At 45.0% G+C, this 19,641-nt stretch overlaps 1 protein-coding gene and 1 long non-coding RNA gene across 6 annotated transcripts in view; one reads left to right on the plus strand and one right to left on the minus strand.

Annotated features, from left to right (window-relative positions):
• Positions 1 to 18,060, minus strand: part of LOC141161607 (uncharacterized) — a 145,546-nt gene extending 127,486 nt beyond the window's left edge. The window contains exon 1 of the long non-coding RNA XR_012250656.1: positions 17,918 to 18,060. This is a non-coding gene — a long non-coding RNA (uncharacterized lncRNA). The remainder of the gene's footprint in view (positions 1 to 17,917) is intronic.
• The window catches only part of LOC141161605 (uncharacterized), a 273,682-nt gene continuing 271,952 nt past the window's right edge, over positions 17,912 to 19,641 (plus strand). For 2 of the 5 annotated variants that reach the window (XM_073646645.1, XM_073646644.1), the window contains exon 1: positions 18,118 to 18,313. The gene's annotated coding sequence lies outside the window, so the exon portion shown is untranslated. Of the gene's footprint in view, positions 18,034 to 18,117; positions 18,314 to 19,641 lie in introns of those variants that run through there. The other 3 variants (XM_073646646.1, XM_073646643.1, XM_073646647.1) reach the window with 3 other exon arrangements.

The raw sequence follows: 19,641 nt of genomic DNA on the forward strand, positions 1-19,641 counted from the left end.
AACAGCGGAAGAAGCAGCGGTGCCACCCGCAGACACTGTTCCTGGACCCTGGGGTTCGGCCCACAAAGTTGTGTGCTTTTCTGCCATGTGCCTGATCATGCTGGTGGTGGTCAGGCTGGTCGTTTTGCCACCCCTGCTGATGCTGGCCTGGCAGGGAGTGCAAATGGCCTTTTTGGGGTTATCGGCAGAGTCTTTAAAAAGCAACCAGGCTCAGGAAGACCTAACAGTTGTACTGGAAACTTCCTTCGTGTTGGTGTTACGGGGAACGGTAGCCTGCCTTCTTTCTGCGGCCATCACACTGCTTCTTCCTGCCTGTTGGGGTGTTACGCCTCCCTCCCCCTGTGTGCTGCTGTCCTCGCTCTGCATGTCCTCCTGCCAGGTTGGGTCAGTTACTATATCATCCACCACCTCATCTTCTACTTCCACACTCTGGCCCGCCTCCTGACTTTCTGGCAAATGTGTGTCATCATCGTCCACCTCTTGTGACACTTTCCCACCGCTGCCTTCGTGTGACCGTGGCTGCACAAATATATGGGCATCGCTACATGCGATCTCCTCTTGCCCCGCTTCAAGTGGACCGGGCCGAGAGGCCCTAATCTATAAATGGAAAAGTGAACAGCTCTTCGGAGTGTCCAAGTGTAGGATCAGTTGTCTCTGGGCACTCGGCATGGTGGGCGGAAGGTGGTTCAGGGTGAGGTATATGCGGTCCAGACTCACAGTTACTGAGAATTGACCGTGTGGAAGACAAGGTGGTAGTGGTGGTGGTGGCTAAGTGACTAGAAGCATTATTTGCTATCCAACGAATAACCTTTTCAGACTGCTCTGTGTTCAATAGTGGTGTACTGCAGTCCCCTATTAATTGGGACAGGAAGGTCGAGCGAGAAGATGTGGGTGTTTGTTGTGGCACAATTTCAGCTTGCCCACGGCCTCGGCCTCTGCATGCACCATCATCATCACGTCCAGTTCCCCGTCACTTGCCACGTGCCTTGCCCATTTTAAATGGAGGACAATATGTTCCACGCTCACTACAAATGACTGAATTTGGAGTGAACTTATATGTGATCCGTGTGACGGAGAAAACACAGTTTTAAATACCTGGCCTGTAGGTAACTATTTTTAACAGCAATCTGGTGTCAATTGCTTCACTGACACACTGAAACAAATTTTTAATGAAGGTCAGAAATGGCAGTATTTTCTGAAAACGTTTATGTGATCCGTGTGACAGAGAAAACACAGTTTTAACTAGCTGGCCTGTAGGTAACTATTTTGAACAGCAAACTGGTGTCAGTTGCTTCACTGACACACTTAAACAAATTTTTAATAGAGGTCAGAAATGGCAGTATTTTCTGAAAACATATATGTGATCCGTGTGACGGAGAAAACACAGTTTTAAATACCTGTCCTGTAGGTAACTATTTTGAACAGCAAACTGGTGTCAATTGCTTCACTGACACCCTGAAACAAATTTTTAATGGAGGTCAGAAATGGCAGTATTTTCTGAAAACGTATATGTGATCCATGTGACGGAGAAAACACAGTTTTAAATAGCTGGCCTGTAGGTAACTATTTTGAACAGCAAACTGGTGTTAATTGCTTCACTGACACACTGAAACAAATTTTTAATGTATGCCAGCAATGGCAGTATTTTCAGCGCAATTATATGTGATCCATGTGACGGACAAACCACAGTTTTAAATAGCTGGATTTTTAGCGCTGTAATATGGAAAGGATCTGGCTGTATTCTGCAGTGGCAATAAGCAAATGGTGCAGAACTACGGTGTTCTCTGGATTGCTTTTTAAGAAAATAATTGGATTAAGATCCAAAAAAAAATATTCCTGGCCCCTGAGACTTGGGCCTATTTCAAGAAATATCTAACAGCAGCAGCAGACAAAACTGGAATGGAGCCTCTTGTGCTATGTGCACTGCAGTCTGCTATATACTGTATTTTTCGGACTATAAGACGCACCGGACCATAAGACGCACCTAGGTTTTAGAGGAGGAAAATAAAAAAATAAAAATTTAAGCAAAAAATGTGGTCATGATGCACTTTTAAGTCTTCTGCTGACACTAGTATAGGGGTAATGTCCCCCAATTCTGACAATATCCCCCATCCTGGTATATATGCCGCCCACCTTTCTTTTATATGTGGTCCCCATCCCCATCCTGGTATGCCTGGGATCCCTCCATCCTGGTATGCATGGCACCCCTCATACCTATCCTGATATGCATGGCACCCATCTTTCCTATCCTGGTATGCATGGCACCCCTCATCCCTGTCCTAGTATGCATGGCACCCATCATCCCTATCCTGGTATGCATGGCACCCCTCATCCCTGTCCTGGTATGCATGGCACCCCTCATCCCTGTCCTGGTATGCAGGCACCCCTCATCCCTATCCTGGTATGCATGGCACCCATCATCCCTATCCTGTTATGCATGGCACCCCTCATCCCTGTCCTGGTATGCATGGCACCACTCATCCCTGTCCTGGTATGCTTGGCACCCCTAATCCCTGTTCTGGTATGCATGGCACCCCTAATCCCTGTCCTAGTATGCATGGTCCCCCTAATCCCCATCAGGCTGCACATAAAAAAAAATAAACACTCATACTCACCTCTCTTCTCTCCTCCAGCGCTGCATCCGGTCTGCCTGCACTGATCTCTCCATGTGAGCCGCGCATGACGTCACTGCCATGCGCGGCTCACATGGAGAGATCAGCTGCCGGAAGTCACTGCTCCCCACGCCGAGTCTGTGTGCGTGGGGAGCAGTGACTTCACTCTCCTTCATAGCCGGCACACAGCGGAGCCGCACTGCGGCTGCTGCTGCTGCCGGCTATCTCCTGTGCCCGCACATTAAAGGGCATGAATATTCACCCTCTCTCCACGCCCATGGGCTTGGAGAGAGGTTGAATATTCATGCCGTTTAACAGCGGGCACAGAAGATAGCCGGCAGCAGCAGCAGCCGCAGCGCGGCTACACTGTATACCGCTATTAAGGAGCATGAATATTCAGTGCTCCCCACGCCCCATGGGCATGGGGAGCAGTGAATATTCATATTCTTTAGCAGCGGGGACAGTGTAGGCTGCAGTAGGCGGCTACTGCCTCCTGTGCCCCGCTCCTCCACCGATACCGCTCCCCCCACACAACACATAAATATACACCCCCCCAACATTCGGACCATAAGACGCACCCCCCTTTTCCTCCAAAATTTTGGAGGAAAAAAGTTCGTCTTATGGTCCGAAAAATACGGTACCCTGAATGCCTGCATATATGCAATGCCTGCCTGATATCTGTGTAGATGGATTAGTCCTCAGAAGGACTGTTTGTTGAGATGGATATGTGTCTCTAATATAGTTTGGTACACCTGCACTAACTAGAAACAAGCAAATCTCTCCCTAGCTCAGCAGCAACTCTCCCTACACTGTCTGATTCCGGAGTGACTGTGGTGAGCATGGCGGCGCCAGGTCTGATATAGACCTGATGACGCTGTGCGGCCAATCAATCACTGTAATGCCACAGCAACATAGCTACGCCATTAAAGTGAGTGGCAGGCAATCCCTGTATGCTCATTGGCTCTGTAAAGTGCGCCAAACATGCAGGGAGAAGACCAGAGCCCCAGCAGAGTAACCCCGGAAATACTCGGGGAGCGCAGAGCATCTCGAGCAGTGAAATGCTCGGGCAAGCACCGAGCAGAATCGAGCATGCTCGCTCATCACTAGTCCCAGCAACTTTTATTGAAGATAAGTGCAACTGAGGTTCTATTGCATCAAGGTATATTACTTTGGTTTATATCTGAGGATTGTGTGCTTAAGACAAAATAATTAATATATATTCATTAGAACAAGGGTGAGCAATTAATTTTCCCAAAGGGCCACATGAGATACTGCTGTGAAGGGCTGAACTTAACCCCCTCAACCCCAGGCGATTTCCCATTTTTCGTTTTTGTTTTTTCCTCCCCTTCTTGAAAGAGCCATATCTTATTTACTTTTCCAGCCATATAGCTATATGAGGGCTTGTTTTTAGCAGGACGAGTTGTACTTTTGAATTACATTATTTATTCTCCCACATAGTGTACTGGTAAAAAAAAATTACATGTGCTGTGAAATAGCAAAAGAAAGTGCAATTCCACAATGGTTTTTCGGTTTTGTATACACCATATTCAATATATGGTAAAACTGACCTGTCAATATGATTCCCCAGGTCAGTACAATTACACAGATACTAAACTTGTATAGTTTTTTTATTATTTAAGTGGTGAAAGAAAATTCAAAAATATGTAAAAAATATATTTTTTTGCTTTTTTCCAAGACCCATAACGTTTTCATTTTTCAGGATATGGGCCTGTCTGAGGGCTTATTTTTTGCTCCCTGAGCTGACATATTTATTGATACCATGTTGGGGTAGATACGATGTTCCTTCGCCTTTTATTGCATTTTATTGCAATGTTGTGGTGACCAAAAAAACATAATTCTGGCATTTTGATTGTTTTCTCATAATGCCGTTTACGATTTTATATTTCGATAGATGGGATATTTCTGATAGAGGCGATACCACATATGTGTATTTTTAATTTTTTTAATTGTTTTATTTTTAATGGGTCAAAAGGAGTGTGATTTGAATTTTTTTGTGTTTTTTTTATATTTTAAAAACTTTTTTTTTACATTTACTGTATTTAATAGTCCCCTTGGGAGACTTGAAGCCTTCTATTCCAAATATACAATAAATACTGTAAAGTATTGGTTAAAGAGTAGTGTTGAGCGAAGGTGCTTGGATAATGTGTTATCCGAGCGTGCTCGGTCTTATCCAAGTATTCTATCCGTGCTTGGCTAATATTTTTGCCTCCCCGCGGCCGCCTGTTTTCCGGCGGTATGCAGACACAACACATGCGGGGATTGCCTGTTTGTTATGCAATCCTCGCATGTGTTGCGCCTGTCTACCACCAATAAACATACAGCTGGGAGGAGGCAGCCGAGCATGCCGAGAATACTCGGATAATACGTTATCCGAACACTTTCGTTCAACACTATTAAGGAGTTTTTTGACGGTGTCTTTGAAATTGGTTCCTTCTATTTTTCCTCTTCTTCAATGTATGAAGCCTTGAATGTTTTGATCTGCAAGCCTTACAAGGATGTTCAGTCTTGTGATTCTTATAGGCCAATCTCCTTCTTGAATGCCAATATTAAAATTCTTGCAAAGATGTTGGTGGGTAGATGGAGCCAAGTGATGATTGACATTGTTCATGAGGATCAGAGGAGATTTATGGAGGGAATTTAAATGGTGGACAATGTCAGGTGACTTCAGATGAACTTGACAGACATGGCAGTGAACATTGGTGACAAAGCTGTGCTATCCCTGGATGCTATTTAGGTTTTTGTCTGTCTTGAATGGTTTTATTTAAGGCTAGTATTGGAAAGATTTAGCTTTTTTCCCAATTTCCTCAAATGGCTTAAGTTAATTTATAGAGACCAAAGGCCGCTATTTATGTTAATGGGGAAATATCCTCAATGTTCAAATTAACAAGGTTCTCTCCAGGGATGAGCTGTCTAGCTGCTATTGTTTGCTATTGCAGCTGAACTGCTGGAAAAATCTGTCCAAGAAAATGAAAAGATTGAAGATTCCAAATATGTTTCTCATTATGAGAAAGTGTCGTATGCAGATGATATATTAATTTACTTTGGGAATTGTTAGGAAGCTTTGTTTCAAACAATATAAGTAATAGAGAGATTTGGGAAGTTCTTCTGGTTGCAGATTAATTGGACATGTATCAAAAACCAAACTATAAACCTGAAATCAATAGTCTTGTCCAGACACTAACTAAACAATATAGACCCTGGCTATTCAGACACGGCCGAGCTAGCCACAGCTTGGCCACACACAAAACAGCTATCGTCCATAGTAACCAGTGATACCTGTAGTTTGGTGCACACAGTCTGTGGAGTCTCTTCTCAGAGAGATTCTGACTTGTCTCTTTCCACCTCCAACAAAACCCACTCTGCTCATCTTCCACAGCAGACTGCCAAGAGTGAATACATGGCCTGGTTCTAGTCATAGCTTTCCAAGTAAACCTAATCAGGACCTGTAGTGCTATGAATTAACCCCTAGCCAACCTGGCTTTCCTACAGTTGGTATAAGTGCAAAGTATAGGTGTGCATTCACACTGTGGCCATTTAACAGACAGAACCTAAGATAAAAACAAAATGAGCAAATACCCTGTCCTGACTGTTCAGACACTTGCCTGTGGAAAGCTATAAAAACAAAATAAACTGCCAAAAAGGGGGAGCCATGCCCCGGTTTGTACAAAGTACCAAAAACTAAGACAAAACCCCCAAAAAATTGAGCCAGGGCATGTGTTGGTATAAGTGCAATGCGTAGGTGTTCATTCACCCTTTTGGCCATTTAACAGACAGAACCTAAAATAAAAACAAAACTGAGCAAATACCCTGTAGTAAGAAAATGAATAAATAGTAATAGTACATGTAAATAACATAGGGCACTTAATTAACACTGTTTTGATCAAAAAAGCGTAAAAGCCATTCCACTGTGTGTCAGCAGACATCATTGCATTGCTCTTATACCAACATATGCTGTGGCTCAATTATTTTGGTTTTGTTCTAGTTTTTTGTACTTTGTACAAATGGATGTGGCTCCCCCTCTTTGGACTGTTCAGACGTCATTTCCGGGGATTGATCTTATAAAGGCACTTCCGGTTCAGCGCTATCCAGACACCGTTGACCTGTGTTAATGTCAGTGAGGAACACACACGTCATTTCCGGGTATACACTCTGCTTGACGCACGCTCTATCTCAGCTGGGAGAGGCATCTCCAGACCCAGCGGTGACGTCACTACACCTGCGCATGGGCACTGGATTATAGACTTCTAGGGTCTAAATGTCAGGCATGCGCAATTGTGGCAACAGGACAGGGGAGTACAATAGGCTACATAGGACCCTATAACAGAGGGGAGTATGTTATGCATTAACACATCAATTAAGGGGGATATTTAAACCTGGTTCTGGACATTGTTCCATAGACAGCTATCCTGCAGCAGCTTCATCCATCCTGATATCCTGCAGCAATTCATATTATGCAGCTTCATCTATTCTGGGCATAGAATTCAGCTATCAGCCTCCTGATGAACCGTAATGACTGGAGAAACGCGTCAAAACAAAATTTTAAATACGAGATAAATTCAATAATCTATTTGTATGTATATTACTCATTGTTACTTTTATGCTAGGAATATCTCTGTACTAGAATAAGCAGTCACCTTATCATAGTGATGGCCAACCTTTTAGAGATCGAGTGCCCAAACTGCAATCAAAAACCCACTTATTTATCGCCAAGTGCCAATACGGCAATTTAACCTAAATATTGAGGTTTTAGTTTAGAAAAAACAACTGATACAAAGAGCAGGCGAGCGCAGTATAGAGCAGCCACAGAAAGGAGCAGGGGTATGAGACTACAGAAATAAAGAATGTGCTCACCCCCATTTTGGTATATGCCCCCATCCTTGTATATATGCTGGCCTCCTCCCATCCTTGTATATATGCTGCCCTCCCCTCATCCTTGTATATATGCTGCCCTGCACTCATCCTTGTATATATGCTGCCTTCCCCCAATCCTTGTATATATGCCCCCCAAATCCATGTATATATACTTCCCTCCCCAGTCCGTGTATATATGCTCCCTCCCCCAGTCCATGTATAAATGCTCCCCCCAATCTATTTATATATACTCCCTCCCCCAGTCCGTGTATATATTCTCCCTCCCCCAGTCCGTGTATATATTCTCCCTCCCCCAGTCCGTATATATATGCTCCCTCCCCCAGTCCGTGTATATATGCTCCCTCCCCCAGTCCGTGTATATATGCTCCCTCCCCCAGTCCGTGTATACATGCTCCCTCCCCCAATCCATGTATATATGCTCCCTCCCCAGTCCATGTATATATGCTCCCTCCCCTAGTCCATGTATATGTGGCACCCCAGGGGTCTGGTTGTCACAGTAATAGAAATATTATGTCTGAGAGCAAGTGGGAGGTTTCTCTGGTCAGGAGCCCTAAGCATGCAACACCGCCCGCCCAGACCTGGGAGGGGAAGAATTTGCCCTATATAAACTGGGTCTGGGGCGGGATTAGAGAGTGAAGTTCCAGACAGAGACAGAGCCTGCAGAACAAGCAGAGCAGTCAGAGCCTGGAGAGGGAAAGTAAGAACCAGGAGCTCTGTAGGAACAGTAGCTGAATACCAGGGGCTGGAGCTGAGCAGAGTTCGCCCTGGTTGAAGACACTAATACCGGACACGGAGTCCGAGGCTGTGGGGACATCCAGGTCCAGCAGCAGAATCCAACCGGCAGGGGATTCCATGTCCTCTGGCCATAGAAACCCGAAGGCACAGTCACAAGCAAGGGACCAGCAACGCCATTGTGAAGCGGAGGCTAACAGAAGGCCCCAAGTCACCGGCCATACGGGTGAGCACCACACGGTATACTCAGGGACGTGGGCTACTTCTACCTGCATAGAGCAAGGTAGCCAGGAAAGAGTGCAGATAGACGGGGAGGCCTACAACTCCACCTGGCCAGGGGGAGATCCTGCTTGCTCACAGACTGACCAGGCCCCTACTGCTAACCAGTACTCCCGGGAGGGTCTGCTTTATACCATCAGTAAAGACCCTGAACTGCACCACACGTCTCTGTGTTTCAAAGCCGCACCAGCACCATTAGTACTGGGACGCTCACACCATCACTCCCATCATCTCTCACATTAGCTGCCCTGAGGCAATACTTCTCCCGTGGGGAGTTATCCCATACTCGGCTGCGCAAACAACATCAGCCTCAGCGGTCTGCAGCGCAGCGGCGGTCCCCACTGACCGCAATCCACGGGTGGCGTAGTCGGACATTTGTTATCGCACTCAGACTGCCACTGGTTTGACCGCCCTGGGCACGGACCGGGTCACCGCCACGGAGGACTACAACCCCCAGCGATCCGGCTCCGGGTATCCCCCTCACAACACAGGCCCAGGGGGCGCGTCATATATATGCTCCCTCCCCCAGTCCATGAATATATGCTCCCTCCCCAGTCCATGTATATATGCTTCCCCCCAGTCCATGTATAAATGCTCCCCCCAATCCATTTATATATACACCCTCCCCCAGTCCGTGTATATATTCTCCCTCCCCCAGTGCGTGTATATATGCTCCCTCCCCCAGTCCGTGTATATATGCTCCCTCCCCCAGTCCGTGTATATATGCTCCCTCCCCAGTCCGTATATATATGCTCCCTCCCCCAGTCCATGTATATATGCTCCCTCCCCCAGTCCATGTATATATGCTCCCTCCCCCAGTCCATGTATATATGCTCCCTCCCCTAGTCCATGTATATATGCTCCTTCCCCCAGTCCATGTATATATGCTCCCTCCCCAGTCCATGTATATATGCTCCCCCCCAGTCCATGTATATATGCTCCCCCCCCTTAGTCTATGTATATATGCTCCCCCCCCAGTCTGCTAGTGCAGCAGTTCATTGCATATTAAAAAAAAATAATAATAATAAACACTCCTACTCACCTTCCTTCCTCTCCCACACAGCATCCTTTCCTGTAGCCGGCAGCTGACTCCAGCGTCCTAGCGATGGGGGTTAATGACGTCACTGCCATGTGCCCAGTCGCTTGTACGCTGACGTCAGCTGCTAGCTGCTAGCCTCTGATTTGCCAGCAGCGTGTATTGCAGCGCACGGGCCTGGCAAGTTCGTGCGCTGCATTACACTTCAGCTAGATGTGCGTCCAAGAACGCACATCTAGCTGAAGTAGCGGGGCTGGCGTCGGCACCCGCTGGGCCCGGTCCAGTAGCGCTAGTGCTGCGGCGATGGCGCGCATGCCCACCGGGAGGGCTCTGCGTGCCCCCTCTGGCATAGGTTCGCCAGCACTGCCTTATCCTTTGTGCTTAGTTCACCTATAGGGCACAATAGGGACAGGAAGGGACAGCCGCCGTTGAGCAGGGGCGCCAAACACGTCATTAGGGTACCAACCTCCATGCTAGGCAGAATAGAGCTGAATCAGGGCAATATAAGTCCATATTATTTATCCTCCTCAGGGAGTTATGTCATTAATGAACACCGCCCAAGACGGGACACCTCACGTATGATTAACTCCACATGTGCTGCAATAATGGCTGCTCTCACAGTTCCAATGCACTACACAGCATGCAGCGTTTTACACAGTTCACAACAGTTCAGAAGCAGGGATCAGGCGCAAAGCACTCCGCCTGGCGGTGTTTTTTTATCCTGCTGGTGACGCCAAGTTATTGCCGCGGTCGTGTCGGCCAGGGTACTCGGTAACTGGGCAAACTGTCTGACGGGGGTATCACGGTGGCGATTGCCCAGTCCCGTGGCCCTTACCGGGCAAGTGAATAGGGGGAATTATTTATAGGGGATTATAGTTTATGGATGATCCGTGACGCCAGCTGAGGTATCTGGACAGGGAGGCCAGCGCTGCATATGGTGTCCCCAGGGGATAGATGGTAGTGCAGCAAGGTAGATCACTCCCCTCAGCCAGAGCAGGCCCCTGGGGTGATGATGGAGGTTGTGATGATAAGTGCAGTAGAAAGAAGCAAAGAGGCAAATTAATTCAGTCTTTACCTTTACTGATGAGGGTTGCAAGTTGATTCCAGGGGGGGTACTGATCACTAGGTCCAGGGTCCAGCCAGACTGGAAGCAGATGGAGTCCACTCCACCAGGTTGGATCAGTATGTCTTCCTTCTGCTCTTTATATTTAGGTTTTCAGATGCCTGTGAGCTGATCTGTCCCTCGGTGTGCTTCCTTCTCCCTGTAGTTCTTCCAGCCAGCAGAGCTAGCCTAACAGGGTGCTGTATTGTGTTTTACAGCCCCTGGCTCTCTATTCTGCTGTGCTGTTGAGCCTACACGTGTGACCAGAAAACTTTGTATTCCCCTGATTTCCAGACTTGGCTGCTGGGGCTTGCAATCCCCTGAATAGTCCAGGGCTCTGGTGTCCTCTTCTCAGCATGAACCTGGGTCGGTCTTCCTAAACAAACTCTGACCTCCCAGAGCTCTTGCCTTCCTCCTCTTGAACTTCTCCCTTCCTCTCCTCACACTCTCTCTGTGTGGAATTCTGACTCCTCCCCCCAGCCAGGAAAAGCCCTGACTCTCCTAAAACTAGGTGCTTGTGCTCCTCCTTCTGGTAAGGGATGAGGCGTGTGTCTGGATGAGAGGATACCTGATGTAGGGAGCTCCATTTTCCTCCAGGCATGATACCACTCCCCCCTTGGGGAGGTGATACCATTGTGGCGCTGGACCGCAGGGGCACCACAATAGTATCCGGCCAGTCCTAAAAAACCTTGCACTTCCTGGAAGGTAGTCAACCAAGACCACTACTGGACAGCGTCCACCTTGCTGGCAGCCAGCTGCACCCCCACCGGGGTGATCATATGTCCTAAGTACTCTATCCATTAATTACAGACTTATTGTCTCAGGGTCTAGCTTTTCATCCTCAGATTTGCACTCTACATATTACAGCCAGGAATTTGAAGTGAAGCTTTTGAGAGCTAGAGGTTTGGCTTCAGTTATTCCCTATTCTCCTGAAAGGGAGGAAATTAGGCAAAACTAGAATATATGTGTAGCACCCTGAGGATTCGGCTGCTACAGGGGTATTGCACCTCACTCCAGAGGTGTGGTATTCCACTCCCGGGTAAGGATGGAATGTGGAACTGAGCTCAGTAGGCTGCATGCACTACATACATCCCATTTCCGGGGGACAGATCAATGGCACTCCCACTAGGTATATGTGCAGGTACGACAGTGTCTGTCCCTGGCTGGAGTGGGAGGGGGGGTGGAACATCCCAGTAGTGTAGGGGCAGATAGGGGGAGCAGTCTGGGTAATGCTAGGAGCTCATTGGGTGCTGGTCACCTGAGCTCACACATAGAGGGAGTATATAAGGTGGGAACCATCTTAGATCAGGGTCAGACAGGCAGACAGTTACCAGTCAGTCTTTTGTAGAGGGTCAAGCAGTCCTGAAAGAAGAGAGAGAGGAGAAAAGAAGGACCCAGAGGGGAAGAAGAGGGAACCCCAAGAGCCCAAATACAACCAGAAGGGTGAAGGGTTGGCACAAGGGTACCGGATCCCAAGCTGGTGGAGGGCACTAATCCTCAGCCAGAGACCGGAGGTTGTGGGCAGGATCTGCCACGACCCCCCACTAAATCCACTGCGAAGGCACACCGAGTATAGGGTCAGGGAACCCAGAGACAAGGGTTTTACCAACAAGAGGCCCGAGGGAGCCGGACATAAGTGGATCCCTGGTGGGGAAGGCCAGAGAAAAGGAACGTCAGAAAGGGAGCTCAGGATCACGCTCCAGAATTACCTGGGGGTTGGCCGAGTCCAGGACCTGGTGGACGCAGCACGGCTCGGGCGGTCACTCAAGGCCGGAGTGACCAGCACAACAGCAGTAAGTAAAAACCCTGAACTGCACAGCCCGACTCTGAGTCTGATTACCATCCTCACTGCACCACCACAACCACCATCCTCTACAACTGACCCCCTGAGGCTATACCCCTCCCGTTGGGGGTTATACTAGCAGAAGCTGCACACACACCACCAGCCTCAGCGGACCCTGCTGCAGCGGCGGCCGTATTGACCGCAAATCAACGGGTGGCGTAGTCGACACTAAAGAACATCCAGCAACATCTGTAGGACTGCCACACACTGAGTTTGACACCCTGGGCACGGACCGGGTCACCGCCACTCGGAGACTACAACCCCCATCTGATCCGGCTCCGGGTATCCCCCAAACAACACTGGCCCAGGGGGCGCGTCATATGCTAAAACTTGGAATAATTTCCTCAGGTTTTCCAACATAGACATTATAGGCAGTATATTACATGAGAAGATATCTATTTTCAAATCTTTGCATTAGGGTTAGGCAAGGTCTTTCAACTAGCACCCACAAAGGCAAGATTCCAGCCCTGAGCACCTTGTTTTATTATAAAATTGCTGATTACCCCATTCTTCTGCATAAAGATACCATTAAACTACACCCAGAATTTTTGCCTAAGGTTGCCTCTAAATTTCATAGATCACAGGAGAATGTTTTTCCTTCCTTTTGTGATTTGTTTATTCATGTACAATGAAATAAGGGCTGTGTACAACAGTAATGTTTCACATAAAATAAACCCAGAAAATAGGAGATCAGTTTAGAACCCACGTTTTACTTGTATTGTAATTGGCACAGCAGCTGTTGCATTCTTCTAACTTGCAAAGGCGACAGACTTGAATACAACAAATAAGTAGCAGTTTTTCATTAGGGTGGTAGTATGATTTGTCTTCCTGAGTGCAGAAGACTAACTAGTCTATAATTCAGGAAAGAATGGCTGCAGAACCCTTCAGCTCATCTTATCTATATGGCATTATCACCCCAATGGGCCCCATCTCTGCGGCTGTACGTCTATCCATTCTTAACCCCTTTAAAGCCCATGACATATTAATACGCATCAGTGCCCTGGGCTTTAAGAGCCTGACCCGTATTAGTACGTCATGGCGATCGCGCGCGCACACAGGCTGTACGGGCGCGATCGCCGCCGGGTGTCAGCTGATTGTCACAGCTGACACCCGGTGCTATGTACTGGGAGTGGTCCCGCACCGCTCCCGGCACATTAACCCCCGCAATGCCACGATTGAAGTCGATCGCAGCATTGCGGTTGCTAAGAGGAGGTGATCGGTATACTCACCTCCTCTTCCGGCCTCCAGCGCTGTCTGCCGCGGCTTCCCGGATGTTGCCATGATGACCCGATGTCATCATGACAACACCCGGGTCACCAGACAGCTGGAAGATTTTTTGGTCATGCGCAGTACATGACCAACCTATCTTCTCATTGTGCAGCGCTGACAGTCTGCATAGCACAGGGATGGTGCTCCATCCCTATGCTATGCAGGCGATCAGAATAAAAAAAGTGAAAGCCCCATAGTGGTACAAAGTAAACAAATAAAAAAAACTGTCAGAAAGTGAAAAAAAAAATTAAAAAAAATTGTAAAAATCTAAAAAAAAATCAAAAAAATAATCCACCAAAATAAAAATATAATGTACCCATCAATAAATATTATTATGAAAAAACAAACAATAAAAGTACACATATTTGGTACTGCCGCGTCTGGAACGACCTGACCTATAAAATTGTTCCACTAGTTAACCCCTTCAGTGAACACGGTAAAAAAAAAAAAAAAACGAAGCAAAAAATAATGCTTTATCATCATACAGCCAAACAAAAAATGGAATAACACGCGATCAAAAAGACGAATATAAATAAAAATGGTACTGCTGAAAACGTCATCTTGTCCCGCAAAAAAAAGCCACACCACAGCTCCATAATACGAAAAATCAAAAAGTTATAGCTCTCAGAATAAAGCGATGCAAAAAAATATTTTTTTCTATAAAATAGCTTTTATTGTGTAAAACCGCCAAAACATAGAAAAACGATATAAATGTGGTACCGCTGTAAACGTACTGACCCGAAGAATAAAGCTACCTTATCAATTTTACCACACGCGGAGTAGAATAAAAAAATTTAAAAAAAAAACAATTCCTGAATTGTTGGTTTTTGTTTATTCTGCCTCCCAAAAGCTGGAATAGAAAGTGATCAAAAAATGTCACATGCCTGAAAATGGCACCAATAAAAATGTCAACTCATCCCACAAAAATCAAGCTGTCACATGACTCTGTCGGCCAAAATATGGAAAAATTATAGCTCTCAAAATATGGCGATGCAAAAACTAGATTTTACAAAATATGTGTCTTATAGTGTGTGACAGCTGTCAATCATAAAAATTCGATATGATTCTGGTATCTCTGTAGTCGCACCGACCCAAAGAATAAGTTCGTCTAATCACTTATACTGCACTAGGAACGGCGTAAATTATAAACGCTAGGGCTGGGGTTGGGGTTAGGGTTGTGCTAATGTTAGGGTTGGGGTTAGGGTTCGTTTTTTTTCAAAAGTAAAAAAAAAAAGATGACGATATGGCAACTAGTGTTGAACGCAAGTGCTCGCTACTTGAGTTTGCATCGGGTGTTCGGGTATGCATTGAGTATCGCGGGTGCTCAAGTCTCCACCCCATATGCTTCGCGGCCAAAAAAACCTTGCGGGGATTGCCTGCTATGCACGAGCAATCCCGGCATGTTTTTTTTGGGGTGTCTAATAACCGTGAAACATGTGGGCGGGGACTCGAGCATTTCACTTGAGCACCCATGATACATGGTGCATACCTGAGTGCCCGATGCAAACTCAAGTAGTGAGCACTTGCGCCCAAAACTAATGACAACTTATTCAATATGATGACCTAATGTTATCAAATTCTGTGTCGTACCTCTGAGTTCAAAATGTTTACTATACCTCTTGATAAAATCCTTGAGGGGTGTAGTTTCCAAAATGGGGTCACTTGTGGGGAGTTTCCACTATTTAGGCACATCAGGGGCTCTCCAAACGCGACATGGCATCCGCTCTCGATTCCAGCCGATTTTGCGTTCAAAAAGTCACACAGTGCTCCTTCCCTTCTGAACTCTGCCGTGTGCCCAAACACTGTAATTTCCCCACATATGGGGTATTGGCGTACTCAGGAGAAATTGCACAAAAGTTTTTGGGGTCCATTTTCTCCTCTTACCCTTGTGAAAATAAAAAAAATGGGGCTAAAACATCATTTTTGTGGAAAAAGTTTGATTTTTTTATTTTCACGGCTCCATGTTATAAACTTCTGTAAAGGACTTGGGGGTTCAATGTGCTCACCACACATCTAGATAAGTTCCCTGAGGGGTCTAGTTTCCAAAATGGTGTCACTTGTGGGGGGTTTCCACTGTTTAGGCACATCAGGGGCACATCCGCTAATTATTCAAGCAAATTTTACAATCAAAAAGTCAAATGGCGCTCCTTCCCTTCCGAACCCTGCCGTGCGCCCAAACAGTGGTTTTCCCCCACATATGGGGTATCTGCGTGCCCAGGGGAAATTGCACAACAAATTTTGGGGTCCATTTTTTCCTGTTACCCCTGCAAAAGTAAAAAAAATTGGGTCTAAAGTAACATTTTTGTGAAAAAAGTTAAATGTTAATTTTTTTCTTCCACATTTCAAAAATTCCTGTGAAGCACCTGAAGGGTTAATAAAGTTTTTGAATGTGGTTTTGAGCACCTTGAGGGGTGCAGTTTTTATAATGGTGTCATTTTTGGGTATTTTCTGTCATAAAGACCCCTCAAAGTGACTTTAAATATGATGTGGTCCCTAAAAAAATAGTTTTGTAAATTTTGTTGGAAAATGAGAAATCGCTGGTCAACTTTTAACCCTTATAGCTCCCCCCCCAAAAAAAAATTTGGTTCCAAAATTGTGCTGATGTAAAGTAGACATGTGGGAAATGTTGTTTATTGACTATTTTGTGTGACATATCTCTCTGATTTAAGGGCATAAAAATGAAAAATTTGAAAATTGCAAAATTTTCAACATTTTTGCCAAATTTCCATTTTTTTCACAAATAAACGCAAGTGATATTGAAGAAATTTTACCACAATCATGAAGTACAATATGTCACGAAAAAACAGTCTCAGAATCATGGGGATCCGTTGAAGTGTTCCAGAGTAATTACCTCATAAAGTGACAGTGGTCAGAATTGTAAAAATTGGCCTGGTCATTATTAACGTGCAAACCACCTTGGGTTGTAAAGGGGTTAAGGGTTGCATCCCAATGGGCCTCAAAGTTCTGATGTTGCTCTATACTCTTTAAGGTTTAACCCCGGTCATCTTCATATCTGCATCTCGGTTTCATCCACTCAGCAAATGGGTAGCAGCCCAGTGGACCTCATAACCATAGCTCTACTGACTGGACAAGTGCAGGTATTAACTACATTAACACATGAAAACTACTTAATTGCCTGAGTCAGTTGCTCCCCAGATTGTAGGTCTTGATTGCTTTTGTAAACTAAGTTAATCCTACCTTCTGTATGCAAAAAAATGAAATTTCCATAGAGTAATTAATAGAGAAAAGAAGAAATAGAGGAACCACTAGTACAATGATATAATAGTAAGTAATGCAATGAAAAGCGGTAAAAAATCAATTTAAAGAAGCCCTCCCATTATCTTTTTTTCACTAAATCTGTGTATAAGTGTATGTAGTGTAGTGTGTGTAATAATATACTCACCTACTTCCGCTTTCTCTGGGATACAGCACCGTTCTGCTCCTCTTCTCTTGTATTAAGTGAGGCCACGCAGGTCAAGTCAGAATGTGACTGGAAATATATAAATTGAATACTAGCAGTCACATGATGGCCCACACTTGCACTGGAGAATCCTGACAACGTGCAATGTGCACACTATGAGGATTAAGAAGTCTGCAGTCACATAGAGTGACCAGCAGAAACATTCACTCCTCTGTTAGCTAAAATGATGCGAAGTAGTAAAAAAAGAGGAGCCTGCAATTTCAGCTATTAAGCAGAACAAATTACAGAAAAGTCTAACACAAGATACAATTAAAATTGCTGCCAAATCTGATGTTGCAGCCAAACCTTACGTACAATCTCTGGTGGCCGCTGAACTTGTATGTCACTTACTTGATTTGTGATGACCTCACAGGACTGGTGACCTGCAGAACACTCGCTCCTGTGATAAAACTGATAGGGAATTATGTTACCTCACAGAAAGAAGTAACTAAGCATCTGCTGGGTGGTCAGTATATTCACTGATGTTTCCTCCCCTAGCCAGGAGATGTAGTATCTGCTGACCATGTTCCTGCATGGTTGGACACAGCCATTACACAGTATATAGGAGGAATACATTTATAAGATTATCTCAGCACAGGAACATTTTTTTAACTCTAATTGTGTAATTTATTATTATTCCAAAATGTATTGATTAATATGTACTTTGTTCATGGGAAAACCCCTTTTTTACCAAGTGCTGATCTGATCTTCTGTATCCTTAAGTTCTGTGGTGGTGATCTCCTGCACTGTCTCCGACTCTTGCAAGTCTCCAGCCTTTGTTATAGCTCTGGATTCTGTATTGTACAGGTAAACTGTTTCCATCAGTGACAAAGTGTGTAAAATATTTCTGCCGCCCATTTGTTTTATTTCATAACCTTTTCTGTGGGGTGTGTCTGTGAAGTTCTCTGCTTCATTAATTTCCGCCTTCCATGTCCTGTTATCTGTGCTGAGACTCAAATACAAGCAAGTACTGAATTTTGTGACAGAGAAACTAAAAGGGATTATTTTTCACCTTATCCAGCTGGGAAAAACAAGTCCCATCAACTCTTATTCAAGATAAGAACAACTGAGCTTCTATTGCATCAAGGTATATTAATTTGGTCTATATCTGAGGACTGTGTGCTTAAGACAAAATAATTAATATATATCCATTAGAACAGGGGTGGGCAATTCATTTTCCCAAAGGGCTACATGAGATACTGGCACTGCTGTGAAGGGCTGATTTTCCATTTTTCATTTTCGTTTTTTCCTCCCCTTCTTCCAAGAGCCATATCTTTTTTACTTTTCCAGCCATATAGCTATATGAGGGCTTGTTTTTTGCAGGATGAGTTGTACTTTTGAATTACATTATTTATTCTCCAACATAGTGTACTGGAAAATGGTAAAAAAAAAATACTTGTGCTATGAAATTGCAAAAAAAGTGCAATTCCACAATGGTTTTTGGGTTTTGTATACACCATGTTTAATATATGGTAAAACTGACCTGTCAATATAATTCCACAGGTCAGTACAATTACACAGATACTACACGTGTACAGTTTTTTTTATTATTTAAGTGGTGAAAGAAAATTCAGAAATATGTAAAAAAAAAAAAAGATTTTTTTGCTTTTGTCTCCATTTTCCGAGACCCATTTTTATTTATCAGAATATGGGCCTGTCTGAGGGCTTATTTTTTGTGCCGTGAGCTGACATATTTACTGATACGATTTTGGGGTAGATATGATGTTTTGATCTCCTTTTATTGCATTTTATTGCAATGTTGTGGTAACCATAAAAACATAATTCTGGCATTTTGAATTTTTTCTCATAATGCCGTTTACGATTTTATATTTCGATAGTTCGGATATTTCTGAGAGAGGCGATAGCACATATGTAATTTTCATTTTTTTAATTGTTTTATTTTTAATGGGTCAAAAGGGAGGTGATTTGAATTTTTGTGTTTTTTTATATTTTTTTAAAACCTTTTTTTTACTTTTACTGTATTTAATAGTCCCCTTAACCGGTTCCCGACCACCCACTGTACATAAACGTCCGCGCTGCCTGGGCTCTGTGCAGCGCGGACGTTTAAAAACGGTGGGTGGTCTCGCAGCGCTCAGGACCCCCAGGGTCCTGCAAGCGCTGCGATTCCGGTGCAGAGCGTTAGCTCTGACAGGGAACATCATCGGGACCTGATTGGATCAGGTCCCAGTGATGTTAACTCTTTGCTGTCTTCTATATGCTGCGATTTATAGTGATCGCGGCATATAGGAGACAGCAGGAGGAGAGGGGGTCATCTTACTTACCTCTCTGAAGACCTCCGATTCCTTCCAGGACCTGGGGTTGCTATGGCAGCTGGAGGTCACATGACCCCTCCAGCTCTGCCATATATGGTGTCCTGCAGCTGAGCCAGACAGGAGACTCTGACTGAAACAGTCA

This window comes from Phyllobates terribilis, unplaced genomic scaffold (assembly GCF_046119375.1).
Source record: "Phyllobates terribilis strain yellow unplaced genomic scaffold, ASM4611937v1 Scaffold_9__5_contigs__length_417890890, whole genome shotgun sequence".
In the NCBI taxonomy this organism is placed as follows: Eukaryota; Metazoa; Chordata; class Amphibia; order Anura; family Dendrobatidae; genus Phyllobates; species Phyllobates terribilis.